A 14227-nucleotide genomic window follows, 5' to 3' on the forward strand; every position below is an offset into this window, starting at 1 on the left:
TGCACTTGCCCATTTTTTAATGAATATTTTATTTTCCTCTACTAAGCTATCACATGAAGAGAAAAATTGTAGCAATGAAGTCAATGAGAAATCAAATTTAGATGTTGAAGATATATGTTTGAAATGGATTTCAATGTTGTGTAGGGATGGTATTCCAAGGCGACAAAATTATGAACACGAATTCATGAAGAATGATTTAGGTAAATCCTTTTCTATTGATGAGTTTCACATTTGAGCATGATAGAAATAATGTATATCAATCAAGGAAATCATAATTAAAATTAAAAGATATAATATGGAAGGAAAATCTATCTTCACAGTTACAAAATATCTCATGGATGATGCTGTGGGATCCATGCGTCTTAGACATAACCAACATGCAGGTTGAAGGTAATAACTTTTTTATCATGAAATATGTTTCATTGAGGTCTAATGATTGCTTGCATAAGAAAAACCATGATAAATGTAATAAAAGAAAGGTCTCGCTAATTGAATATGAGGAGCCCCAAATGAAGAGACATGCATTTTTCTTAGTACATACAAAGATGGTGCCAATGATTGAATTTCAGATGAAAGGAAACAATGAGAACATCCCAATACCATCTCTAATTGCAAACATGGATAAACATGTTAAAGTTTCTACAACTATCAATTCCACAAAGGAGAATGTTGAAATTTTTAGTGGGAAGCCCAAGGTATGGAAAAGATTCTCCATTTCAATTTTTTTGCCTCTTCCTATGCCAATAAAAAAATTATGTCAACAAGAGAAGTTTTCTAAAAATGGAAAAGAGGACATAATATTTGATATCTCTATTGAATTCTTTATCTCTTGCATAAGAATAAAAAGGAAAAATCAACAATGTTATTTTGTGAACTCCAATGAAGTTGTAGGATTCAATATTTGCAATTCATGAATTACTCTTTGGAACTTAATCCCATGGTTGGAGATAAAGGTATTATTCTTGGCATACTCCATGGTCATAGGGAAGAGTTCATAGAAGAGGGACACGCTCTTTGGGAAACAAGTTGTTCAATGAAGGAGAGTATGCAAATCATTATTTTTACCCATAAGAAACCTAGGCTTAGTTTTGATCAATGGAAGCCTTCAAATAAACATGGTATGGTACTTATAGGATCAAGCCTCATACAAGTTTTCTTCCATTGGATATATGGAGGAGTTTTCAAGAAGGGTAAAATGTCAAAAGATGGCCTCATTGTTCCTAACATCAAGAAGTTTGTAAAGCTATCACACTCATATCATATTGTAATGGTGTAAATTTGGAATTAGGGTTTTAATAAATAGAACCACTAATCTAGCCTCAATTTGATTAGAAAGAGGGCTGAGAATGTTGATCAATTTTACCCTATTGTGTGTGGGTGATGATGGTTCCTTTTTTCTAAGTTGAATTGTAATGATTATGAAATTTGGGTAAAATAAGGGATTATTGAAGTGATCTAATAAAAATAGTGAGCTAGAGATGTCCGACAGAGCCACCAACTTGGATTTGAGAAAAATGAGATGTCTAAAACCCATCCTCCAAAGTTTGGCCTGATTTTTTGGGACTAGGTAGCACAAATTTTCCATGGTCCTCCAAATTTTCTACTGTCGAAAGTCCACCTATTCATCATTGTGAATTTTGCTAGATTTTTTGAGTACAACTCCACACCTATTTCCCACACATGAAAAGAAAGGGAAAGATGTTGGGAATAGGGGTTTGCCTTTGGTCAAATCTCGGTTTTGGAATTAACCTTGACTTGAAATAATACAATTACTAAAATAAATGTTAAGGAAATATATCTCAGATCTCCAATTGATGATGATGATGTAATGCTCTTTGAATGTAATCACAAGTGTTGAATGTATTGGCATGACAAACACATGAATATGAAAAAACCTAATCACACACACATGCTTGCAAAAACATTGATGTAGCTTTGCTCCACAATAGTTGATGATGAATATGTAGCCTTGAATCTTTGAAGATGCTTGGTAATGAATGCTTCATGGGTGCATGAATGTTATAGATGGGAGTCTTATTCCATCTAAATGAATTGATATAATGTAATTATATAGGGTTCCCTAGGTATTTTATCGATTAGGTTGACCTCCAACTGTCATGTGTAGCCCCAGGGATCAAATGTTGGTGAGGAGATATGGTTCCTACCCCATTTCAAATTGGGGCCCCTTTGAGATGGGCCAAGGTATTTTGGGGGACCTCGGTCCTTCAACAAAGGGTACTAGAAAAAGGAGTCAAGGGGATGGGCATCTCATAGTGGGACCCACAAGAGGGTGTATGTGACATCAAAGTTGGAAAATCAGGCTTGAATGGACCTAGAGAGGGGATGAGGATAAGACACGCTAAAGTGGGAGTGCAAACATGAGGTGTAAATTAGACCAGTGACAATTTATGATGGTAAATTTAGTCCCCACTTTAATAGGAGTACGAGCCTATGCAAATACTCATAGTAAAATAGAAAGATGAGAGAGATGAGCAATTAGGAGAAAATCACTCGGAGATAAGGCATCACTATTTTCAAATAACCAAGCCCCCAATCTTAGGATCTTAACTCACACATTCTTATGCAAGGACACACAAAACAAGACGAGGACAAAAATTCAAACAAAGACAAAAAAGAAACACATGACACAAAAGCTAAAAACCAAAACAAGACCTCAAGTCAAATAGACAAAGAGACCTCTATAATCAAAATGTCTCAGCTGCTAATATCACTCTTGAAATCTCATCACAAGGACACAAGTGATCACATAAAAAGAGCAAGAGAATTCATCAAACCATAAACCACCAATAGAAGAGTTACAGACTCATGAGGAGAATAACAAGAGAAACATGGATGTCATGAGATATATATGTTTTGATAGGTGATCCATAAGAGGAAGAGAAAGAGAGGACATAGATGCCATAGGCTAGTTGTGTTTTACTAGGTGATCCATGTTGGGGAGGAGAGTCGGAATAGTCTAGCAATGTTTTGCTAGTTCAACTCATCCCTTTGTATATGCAACTATTTGGTTTCAGGAGTTAAGCATCTCATATAAGAATTTTCTTTGTCTAGTTTCAAATATGCAACAACTAGTGTAAGACATGAAATACAAATGATAACGTATGTCTGGTTTCGGGCGTGAAGCATCTCGTGTAAGACTTTGTTTTGTCTAGTTTTGAGAATGTGTAACCCCATATAAGACATATATAAATATTGTGTTTGGTTTCAAGGATGAAGCATCTCATGTAAGACTTTGTTTATCTAGTTTCAAGAATGAACACCCCATTTAATACATTAAAAAACATAGTACAATATAGTATAAAGAGGGCGATATGCTATGCCCCCCTTAAGATGTCAACATTGGCCTATGTTGATGTATTAAGGAAGCTATAAATAAGGATACACACCTTCAACACTAATGATATATTCTTTTAGAAAACAATGTTCATAGATCCAAGCTAATGAGGCAATACTCTTATAAACAAGGATATGATAGTTGAAAAGAGATATCTTGCAACAAGGGTAAAGGGAATCCTTGGAGGAGAAGAGATCTTTTTTTAAAGACATCTACCTCCAAGAGGTTATTTTTGAACAAAAATAATATCATCGGCCAAAAGAGAGAAGAAGGAGAACAAGAATGCATACCTTCTCCTTATTGCTAAGTGAGAGGGATTCTTGAGGAAGGATGACACACTTTTGACCCAAAATGAGGGTTTGTTTATAATAGATGCACATGGCCAAGTGTAATCAAGTATACACACTTCTTGCATAAGATAGAATCCTTGAGAAAAAAAAAATTCACACAAGGAATGACATCATATCATAATAAAACACTACATCAACAAAGGAAAATTAGATCCTTAGAAAGGATATGAAAGATCAATACCCTTAAACATAGGGACAATGAGAAGTATTACAAAACCTCTAATGAGATATTATACATACGAAAATGCACTATTCCACACAAAGAAAGGTCCTAAAAAAGGAACACACATATACTCACATGAAGGAATATTCAATGCAAGAAAATACATCAAGATATGCAAAATGCAACTCTAAAGAAGAGGTAATATTCAAAGAGAGAGAAAATTGGATATGTATATTATCCTTGCCCCCCAAGCGAGGAAACAAGGAAGAAATATGTTGCTGCCCCAAGATGTTTGTTATTGAAATAGAATCACCACTCATGACAAAGAGCTCCCAATGAAGTTAACTACTAGTGTCATAGGGTGAGGAGAAACATGAGAGGTTGAATGGAGTGCTAAGGTACTACCTCTTCACCAAGAAAAATTTCAAGATTAGTTGTAAGAGCTATGCGAGTTCTATCATATTGGTGTTGAACAAATGTTTTAAATGCTTTACAATTTACAAGAGAATGAGAATAGCTATGATGAAAAAGACAATGTTCATCATATTCCTTATGCTTGTAATTGTAATTAAGTTTAATGAAAGGAAAAATAACATTCTTATCATACTTCAATCTCCAAAGATTCTAGTAGCTAATTTCTCTTGAGCATCAATAGGATTAGGTCTTGTCTCTTGAGATGTAGGACAAGGATTGCTAGAAGGAGGAGGATTTTTTTCTTTAATTTTGATAGTTCCATTATTAGTGAGTCCTTGTATTTCTTTTAGAGAATCAAGACTATCATTGGCATGATGGTCATGATTTTGATGATTTGAGGAAGAAGGATTATTTGAAAAAAAAGAACCTTTAGATGGACAATAGGTTCTATGTCTTGCAAGATACTACTCAAAATTTTTGAATTTTAAGAAGATCATCTGTAGGTGAATGATGAGGATGTCTTAGACCTTCGATACTAGCTTGAGAAGGAGAGTTTATAGGAACTTTGATTCCTTGTTCATATTTTCCAAGTCCTTGTCCTCTATAACCTTGTTTTGATATTATGTTTTAACCACTCCTATAAAAACTTTTTAATTGTGCAAAAGAAGGACCATTAGCATGAACCTCTTTGAAACTTGTAGCATAAGGTCACATAGAAGGATCAAAGGGAGAATTAGATGACTAAGGAATATCCTTTGTGGGGAATTTTTCCTTTTGATCATCATGATTCCTATCCTATTTGATATGTTGAGGGGGAAGATACTTATCATCTAAGGCTTCATATTTCCTTAATGTTATATGAGGAGATAGGTCATGAATAAAATACATCACATCATCTTCCCTACAAATATGTTGATGACTAAGATAAGCTCTAGGAGAATAAGGAGGATCTAGAGGGATTGGTAAACCAATATTTTGACCTTGCCCCCCTTTCACTAGGGTATGCTTATAGGAAGAGGATGGTGTCATGTTGCTCTTCAATTATTTCTCTCCATTAGAGAGATCATTTATAGGAATATTGAATTTTTCCTCATTCACATTAGATATCCTAGGAGAGGCACAAGCGTTAGGTTTGTTGATGTCATATTTAGGGTTATCATTATCTACAAAAGCCTTTATGTGATCTACACATGTAATACATGTACTTTAAAATGTTATCATAAAAGCAACATATAACATGGATAAAAGATTTGAGATATGATTTGCAAGTAGGAAACATTTTAGAAATCCTAAAAATGTAATATGCAAAAGCACTGTGAATGAAAAGAAGCAATGTGAAATGAAAGAAGCCATTATCCAACACATGATTATGATAAAGATAACCAAAACACAATGAAATCATATGTGAAATAGAAAAAAAATCAGATTTAGTAATTTCCATTATGAGCTATTTAAAATCTAATATGAAAATATAAGTGAAAAATTATGCAACCCACAAGTCAAAATTAGCAAATGAAATTAAGGTTTGTATGAAATTAACCACTAAATTTATGTAATTATGATCTATGAGCGCAAAATTATTTTTTAAATGTCTTAAATTCATATCTAAAACCATAAATAAAAAATTAGCATGCAAGGAGTCGGGTTCACCAAAATGTAATGGTATAAATTTGGAATTAGGGTTTCAATAAATAAAATCACAAACAAGCCAAACTTACCATTACATTGAAATAAGGGGTAAATCCTAGATCTAGCCTCGATTTGACTAGAAAGAGGGTTGGGAATGCTGATCAGATTTACCCCATTGTGTGTGGGTGATGATGTTTCCTTCTTTCTAAGTTGAATTGGAGTGACTATGAAATTAGGGTAAAATGAGGGGTTATTGAAGTGATCTGACAAAAACAATGAGATACAAATGTCCCATGGAGCCACCAACCTAGATCTGAGAAAAATGAGATGTCTAAAACCCATCCTTTGAAGTTCAGCCCGATTTTTCGGGACCAGCTAGCATAAATTTGCCCTGGTCCTTCAAATTTTCCCTCGTTGAAAGTCTACCTGTTTGTCATTGTGAACTCTGCCAAATTTCCTAAGTACAACTCCGCAGTTTTTTACTACACACAAAAAGAAATGGAAAGATGTCAAGGGAATAGGGATTTGCCTTAGGTCAAACCCTAGTTTTGGAATTAACCATGATTTGAAATAATGCAAATACTGAAATAAATGTTAAGGAAATATACCTTAGATCTGCAATTGCTGATGGTGATGTAATGCTCTTTGAATTTAATCACAAGTGTTGAATGCAATGGCATGAAAAATGTTAAAGTTGTGAAATATGGCCTCACAGAACCTAGTGAACACCTGCATGCAAATAACCCGTGACAACATTGAAAGATTCATACAAAACACAAAAGTTTCTTTGTAACCCCAGAGCAAGAATATGCAATAATAATAATCAGATAAAGAATTACAAAAGGGATCAATACTTATAAAAGGAGACCAAAACCTAAATACATAAACCTTAAAAGTAATTAATAATTAATAATGAATTGATTATTAATGGGCCTAAGTTTAGCTTCCTAAATTTAGCTTAAGTGAAGATAAAGTAAAAGGTGACTTAATTAATATATCAATATGATTTAATTAATTAAGTAAATAACCTTATTACTCCAACACCCCCCTTAAGATGAACTTAGGGAGAAGCTAAAAAAACTAAGGACTAGATGCATGAAAGCAAACAATGGGTCCTGACAACAAAGCCTGATGAGGTACCCAAGTACAATGAAATCTCTATAAAATGGAGAAAAAGGAGAAAACCTAGTGGGAAAAAACTCCTTTCCTAAAAGAAATGAAAGCATGCTAAAAAAAATATGAAGGAAGGAAGGCCTCACAAAGACCCCCCAAGGACAACTTCCTTCACCCCGAGCATAGACCGCAACTGAAGATGGCGCAATGATGCCAAAGGTTTCATGAAGATGTCAACAACCTGATTCTCTGTAGGAATGTACTCCAAGGTGAGTGAACCATCCTGAATCAACTTCCTGATGAAGTGCATGTGGATCCCAATGTGCTTCGTTCGCTGATGCTCCACTAGATTGCAGGAAATGTGTATAGCACTCTGATTGTCACACCAAAGAAGGGTGAGACTATCAAGAGAAAAACCAAACTCTGTCAACAACTGTTGAAGCCATAAAATCTCTTGGTTGGCTAACACCGCTGCTCAATACTTAGTCTCTATAGATGATAATGCAATAGAAGATTGCTTATTGCAAGACCATGTGATAGGAATAGAACCAAGATAGAAAACAAAGCCAGAAGTAGACTTTCGATCATCGACATCAACAACCCAATCTAAGTTAGTGAAGCCAACTACATGAGGAGCCCCTGATGTGTAGTGAATGCCATATGATGAAGTGCCTTGAATGTACCTCAAAATATGTTTGGCAGCTTTCCAATGGCTCTCATGTGGATCATGTGAGAACCTAGAGACAAGGCCAATTGCAAAGGAAAGATCAGGACGTGAATGCGTCAGGTACAACAAATTGCCAATCAACTGCCTGTTTAATGTAGAATCTACTGAAGGAGTAGAGAAAGTGGAGGACAAAACAACAACTGATTGAAATGGTGTGGGGGAAGGATTGAAATCAAGCTTGCCAAATCTTTGGAGCATGTCAAGAGCATACTTCTTGTTGATATATGGAAATCCCATCTGAAGAATGAATAACTTATAGACCAAGAAAATAGAGAAGAAGACCGATATCTGTCACCTCAAACGACTCCATCAAAGCTCTTTGAACATGCTAAATCATAGAGGATGAGCTACTTGTAATAATGAGATCATTACCATATATCACAAGAATCAAAAGATCACCCTCTAGACGCTGAATGTAAACTTTAAGATCATAATGACAATGAGTGAAGTGAGAGGAGAGCAAAAAAGATTCCATCTTCTCATACCAAGCTCGAGGGGCTTGTTTGAGACCATATAATGAACGCCTAAGTTTGTAAACCAAAGAAGTGTCCTGCACAAACCCCTGAGACTGCTCCATATAAATCTCCTCATGCAAGTATCCATGCAAGAAAGCACTCTTCACATCCATCTGAAAAACTGGCCATCCCTGTGAAGCTGCTAGTGATAGTACAAACCGAATGAAATTCATCTTGGCAACAAGAGAAAAGGTCTCAAAGTAATCAATACCCTCAACCTGAGAAAACCCCTTTGCAAAAAGACATGCTTTGTACTTATTTATTGAACCATTTGCAACATAGTTGGTACGATACACCCACTTGCACCGACCAACCTTTCTTCCCTTAAGAAGAGAACAAAGATCCCAAGTATGATTCTTCATCAAAGAAGAATACTCCTCATCCATAGCCCTATCCCACTCAGGCTGGCCTATCACCTCTGCAAACCTCTGAGGGTCATCCGAAATGTCATGAATCAATAGACTAGCACCTAAAGTATGTAATTGTGTATGATAGGTATCTGAAGGGTCGTCTGCCATAGATCCAGATGACTCTACAGTAAAGCGGGCCCACTTGGGAAAATACAGTGGATCTAGTGGTGGTGGAGAATGTGGATCAACATCTGCATCATCCTCAAGTGATAAAGAATCCTCAAGAAATGAAGAGAAAGGAGTAGGTAGTGAGGGAGAAGCTGGCAAAGGAGAATCTATCGGAGGAAAGCGCTCATCAAACTGGACATCCCGTCAAAACAAGGCCTCTCCGAAATCAGGATCAAACAACCTATACGCCTTAACATGTTCACAATAGTCAAAAAATATGAGTGGTTGACTCTTCCTCTCCATGGATTTCCTTTGAGCATCAGGAATAAATGCCCAAGCCTCCTCATGAGTCATATGTCGTAATGCCTTATGAGGCATCCGATTCTAAATATAAGTAGTGGCACAATTGACTACCTCAGCCCCAAAAAAAGAATCCATAGACCATGAATGAATCATACAATTGGCCATCTCCCGCAAAGTCTCGTTCTTTCTCTCAGCAACACCATTCTGCTGAGGGGTCTAGGGTACTATAAACTGATGCTACAAACCATGCTTAATGCAAAAATATTTGAAGGCCTGATTCACATACTTCCCCCATTATTTGTGCGCATCCGCTTGATAGAAATTCTAGAGCGCTTCTCCACAAATGTCTTAAAGATCCGGAATGAATCAAAGACATCAGACTTGTACTTAAGAAAGTACACCCATGTACGTCTAGAGAAGTCATCAATAAATGTGAGCACATATCTAGCCCCTAAAAAAGAAGGATTTGAAAATGACATGAGGTCACTATGTACCAACTCCAAGGGAGCCATAACACGTGGAGCTCTACTCATAGGAAAATAATCTCGATGATGTTTTCCAAGAACACAACCTCGACAAACACCATCATTATAGGAAATCTATGGGGGCCCAATCACTAGTGCCTATGTACTGATCTGTTGTAGATATTTGTAATTGACATGGCCAAAACGCTCATGCCAAAGTCTGCTCAATGTGTCTGTATGTGCTATAAGAGATGAACCTGTACCATATGTCATGTAAAGGCCATCAAATCTGTATAAGCAGGATGCAAGATAAACACTCCCAGTAGCCACAACCAAATTAGGATCATGAAGGTCTCGAATAACCACATCATGTGGTGAAAACTCAACTGTCTTACCAGTGCTAGAGTGGAAAATATGATAGATGGAAAGAAGGTTTGCTTAAATATCAAGAACAACAAGGACTTCCTAAAGACAACCACCATCCAAAGGAACAAAACCTGAACCCATAATGGAAAGCTATATAGAGTCACCAACTGCAATATGTGAATTGCCACGATGGGCAAGTGCAGTGACAAACTCTTGAGTGTGTGTCATATGGTGAGAAGCACCAGAATCTAGGATCCAAGTGGATCCTGAAGGCAATGCTCATACATAAAGAGCATATCCTTTCCCTGTGGGTGGGGAAGGTGTCTGAGGTGAGGTGATGTGATGCTGCTGCATGGCCTCTTCTAAAGCCTCTAATTGTTCCCAACACCTGGAAAATGGATGTCCTTCCTTGCCACAAAAACTACAATGATCACCCAATTTATTTTTAGTCTTGGAGGAAGACTCACCAGACTTAGAAGAATTACCCTGCTTAGGGTTGGATTGTGGTTTTGAAGTAAACTTCGGTGGTGTCTTGGAGGAATTCTTATTGCATGCTAAGTTTGTCTTCGGCTTTGGTTTCTGCTTCTTCTTCCCTTGAGATGGCTGAGCTACCAATGCTTGGTTCTTAGAACCTGGGAGAGAATCCAACTGTGTGAGGTGGGACTGCTCTCGTGTCAATCGGTCACAAATACCTCAAACGTGGGCATGGTAAATTGTGTACCCAAAGCATCCATGGTGGAATAGAAGGTAGAAGAGAATATCTGAAAGGAACCTCGAAGCTTAGATAGAATCAAGTATATACACTCGGTATCTATTTTGGTCTTACCACAACCCTATAACAATGATTGCAGTGATTTGAATTTCATCAAGAAATCCTCAATAGATGGAAAAGAATCAGGCGCCAAGGTGGTCAATTTTGCCTCAATCTGAAGTGCCCTGAACTAATTAATGGTGCCAAAAAGATCATGAAACTTAGTCCATATAGCCCGAGGAGTTGTGAAACCCTCCAGGTGAAAAAGAAGACTGTCTGTAACATGTAAAGACATCAAACCCATGGCCTCATCCATTCTATTCCTATTTTGTAGAACCTCAAAGGGACGTTTCAATAGAGATTGAACCTCATCCAAACATGACCATAACCCCTTAGACATGAGAAGTCTAGTCACATGTGCTTTCCAGGTATGATAATTATGTGGAGTAAGATGGTCACATGAAGAGGTATCTGCCATGATGTTTATGGTTTTGAAATGTGTTTAAAGAGAGAGGATTCTGATTTATAATATGATAATATATAAAGGAAGAAACATACACCTCCCCACAACACAAACACTAAACCCTAGTACAATTTTGAAAGCTGGAAAGTGTGAAAAAGAAAAAAAATTTGGACTATTCTTTGTGTAATTGATGAATTTTTTGATGAAATAAAATGCAGATCTAGAGAGAGCATTCCAACACCTTTCCAACACCTATTTGTTTGCAAAAAATGGAGTTCGTATGCAAAAGATATGCCCCCTAAAGCGCAAAAAAGAAGTTCAGACTTTGACTGGCAATAAATGTTGCAAAATAGAGAAAAATTTGATAAAAATACCTCCAAAAATGGATCTGGATCAGAAAGAGATTTCCGACGATATTTGGTTTTTCAAAAAACGTTTGTGTTTGCTCAAGTTAGAGCGAAAAAACCAACCCCCTGTAGAAAGAAAGTCTTGGAAATTTTTTTTTCACCCTTGGTGGCTGGGCGGTGGCTCATTCGCGGATTAGCTGACAAAGGTGGCGCAGAAGGGTGGAGCATAGGTGGCGGGTTGGGAGGTGGCAGTGGAACAGGTAGTGGTGATGCGATTGGCGGTTTTCATAACTGCTAGCGGCTTAGCTTGATTGTTGTCGACAGTGTGTAAATCGTTGCAGGCTGCACGTTTTGTATAACCACCACAAGCTTGTGGGCGATTTGGAAATGGAGCGAACGTCAACGGTTTAAACAAATCGTCAGTAAAAAAAAAATAATTAAAAAAAAATAAAAATCACCCCACACTTCCGTATAGAGGGTCATACGACCTAGAAAACTATTTTTTTTTTGCCTTCGATACCTCTGATGCCCAAATAGTTCAAATTATATATCAAAATTCATGAAATCAACCTCTTGAATCCAACCACAATGTCTCTTTTTGCCCAAATTTCTTCAAAAAATAGGTGCCCCTGGATTACAAAAAAAAACTGAATCTTCAAACCCTCACCCCATGAATTAAAAATTGACAAACAAGAGGTCAATCTTGACTATTTTGCATGTGCTGGATTCAATGGTGAGGTCCAAATCAACCCAAATTGCATAGAAGACTTTCTATAGGTAGAATCTCCCAATCAAACGAACAGGAAAGCCTCAAGTCTGAAACTCTGATACCATGTTGAAGATGTGAAATACAACCTCACAGAACCCAGTGAACACCTGTATGCAAATAACCTGTCACAACAATGGAAGATTCATACAAAACACAAAAGTTTCTTTGAAACGCTAGAGCAAGAATATACAATAATAATAATCAGATAAAAAATTACAAAAGGGATCAATCCTTATATAAAGAGATCAAAACCTAAAAACATAAACCCTAGAATAAATTAATAATTAATAATGAATTAATTATTAATGGGCCTAGGTTTAGTTTCCTAAATTTAGCTTATGTGAAAATAAAGTAAAAGGTGACTTAATTAATACATCACTATGATTTAATTAATTAAGTAAAGAACCTTATTACTCCAACAACAAACACATGAACATGAAATTCCCTAATCACACACACATGATTGCATGAACATTGATGTAACTTTGCTCCACAATAGCTGATGATGAATATGCAGCCTTGAATCTCTAAAGATGCTTGATAATGAATGCTTCACAGACGCACAAATGTTATAGATGGAGTATGCTTCAATCTAAATGAATTGGTATAATGCCTTCATATAGGGTTCCCTAGGTAATTTACCGATTAGGTTGACCTCCAATGATCATGTGCAGCCTCGGGGATAATATGTTGGTAGGGAGATATGGCTCCTACTCCATTTTAAATTGGGGCCTCTTTGAGAGGGATCAGTGCATTTTGGGGCGCCTTGGTCCAAACCAGGGCATTCCACACCCTAGTCCTTTTGCAGAGGGGACCAGAATAAGCAGTCAAGGGGGTGGGCATCTCACAATGGGAATCGCAAGAGGGTGTACATGACATCAAAGTTAGAAAATCGGGCTTGAGTGGACCTAGAGAGGGGACGAGGATAAGACACGCTAAAGTGGGAGTACAAACATGAGGTGTAAATTGGACTGATGAAATTTTACGACGCTGCACATATAAATGGTACTTTAGTCATTAAGGATAATGGAGTGCAAAGTGTAATTGATAAGGTAACCAACTCATAACTTTTTTACATTATAGATTTCTCACATCCATTTGTGAAAGGATATGATATTTCAAGAGGAAGTGATCGGGTTTCATTAATGCAAAGGTATGACCATCCAAATTGAGAACAAGAAGTTGATAGTTGTGGGAAATGGTTTTTATATTGATGATAGAAGATTATAGTTTTCTATGGGTTGCACTAGATATTTTTTCTTGACATTTACTACCTTATGTGATCACGAGGAAGAACTCCAAGATGAATGTATTGAAAAACACACACATAAACAAGGATATATGCTAGTTACTGTTTGGTAGTGAAATAGGGATCCACAAAAATTGGATATGAATCCACTTATTTTCAAAAGGACCACCAAACATGAAATAGGGAGTAAAATCAATAGAGTCAATCCAAATGGAATAGAATGTTGAATGGACCTTCCTCTCTCTTTGTTTGAGTTGAAGGTGCTTAAGGGAATTGAAATTGAATTCTAGATCTAGGGTAACTGATACAAAGTTGGTGTAAAATAACATAAATAGTTAACTACAGATGTGGTATGCAGACATAGAGCTAGATATGAGGTAAGGGCACATAGAGGAACCTGTGTTTGAGAATTTGGCTCAAAAGTACAAGACAAAGTGGCTTGGGGCGACCTTGTCCTCCAATTGTTAGATGTGAACAAACATAAAACTTTTGGAATCAAAATGTTGCCCAAAGTCTTTTGCCAAAAATTCGTTGGAAATTTGTTGAACAAGGTGGTGTGGGGTGATCATGCCCTCTGGTTTTTGCTCTTGTGAAAGTCAGATTTGATCGTCATCTTCTCCTTTATTAGAATCTTCATTTGTAGATTTTCGATTAGTTGCCTGCACACACAGAGAGGGGAAATGGCGTTGTTGATAGGGGTTTACCTAAGTCAAATCCTTAGTTTGGAATTA

The sequence above is a fragment of the Cryptomeria japonica genome, chromosome 8, assembly GCF_030272615.1.
Source record: "Cryptomeria japonica chromosome 8, Sugi_1.0, whole genome shotgun sequence".
Taxonomy (NCBI): domain Eukaryota; kingdom Viridiplantae; phylum Streptophyta; class Pinopsida; order Cupressales; family Cupressaceae; genus Cryptomeria; species Cryptomeria japonica.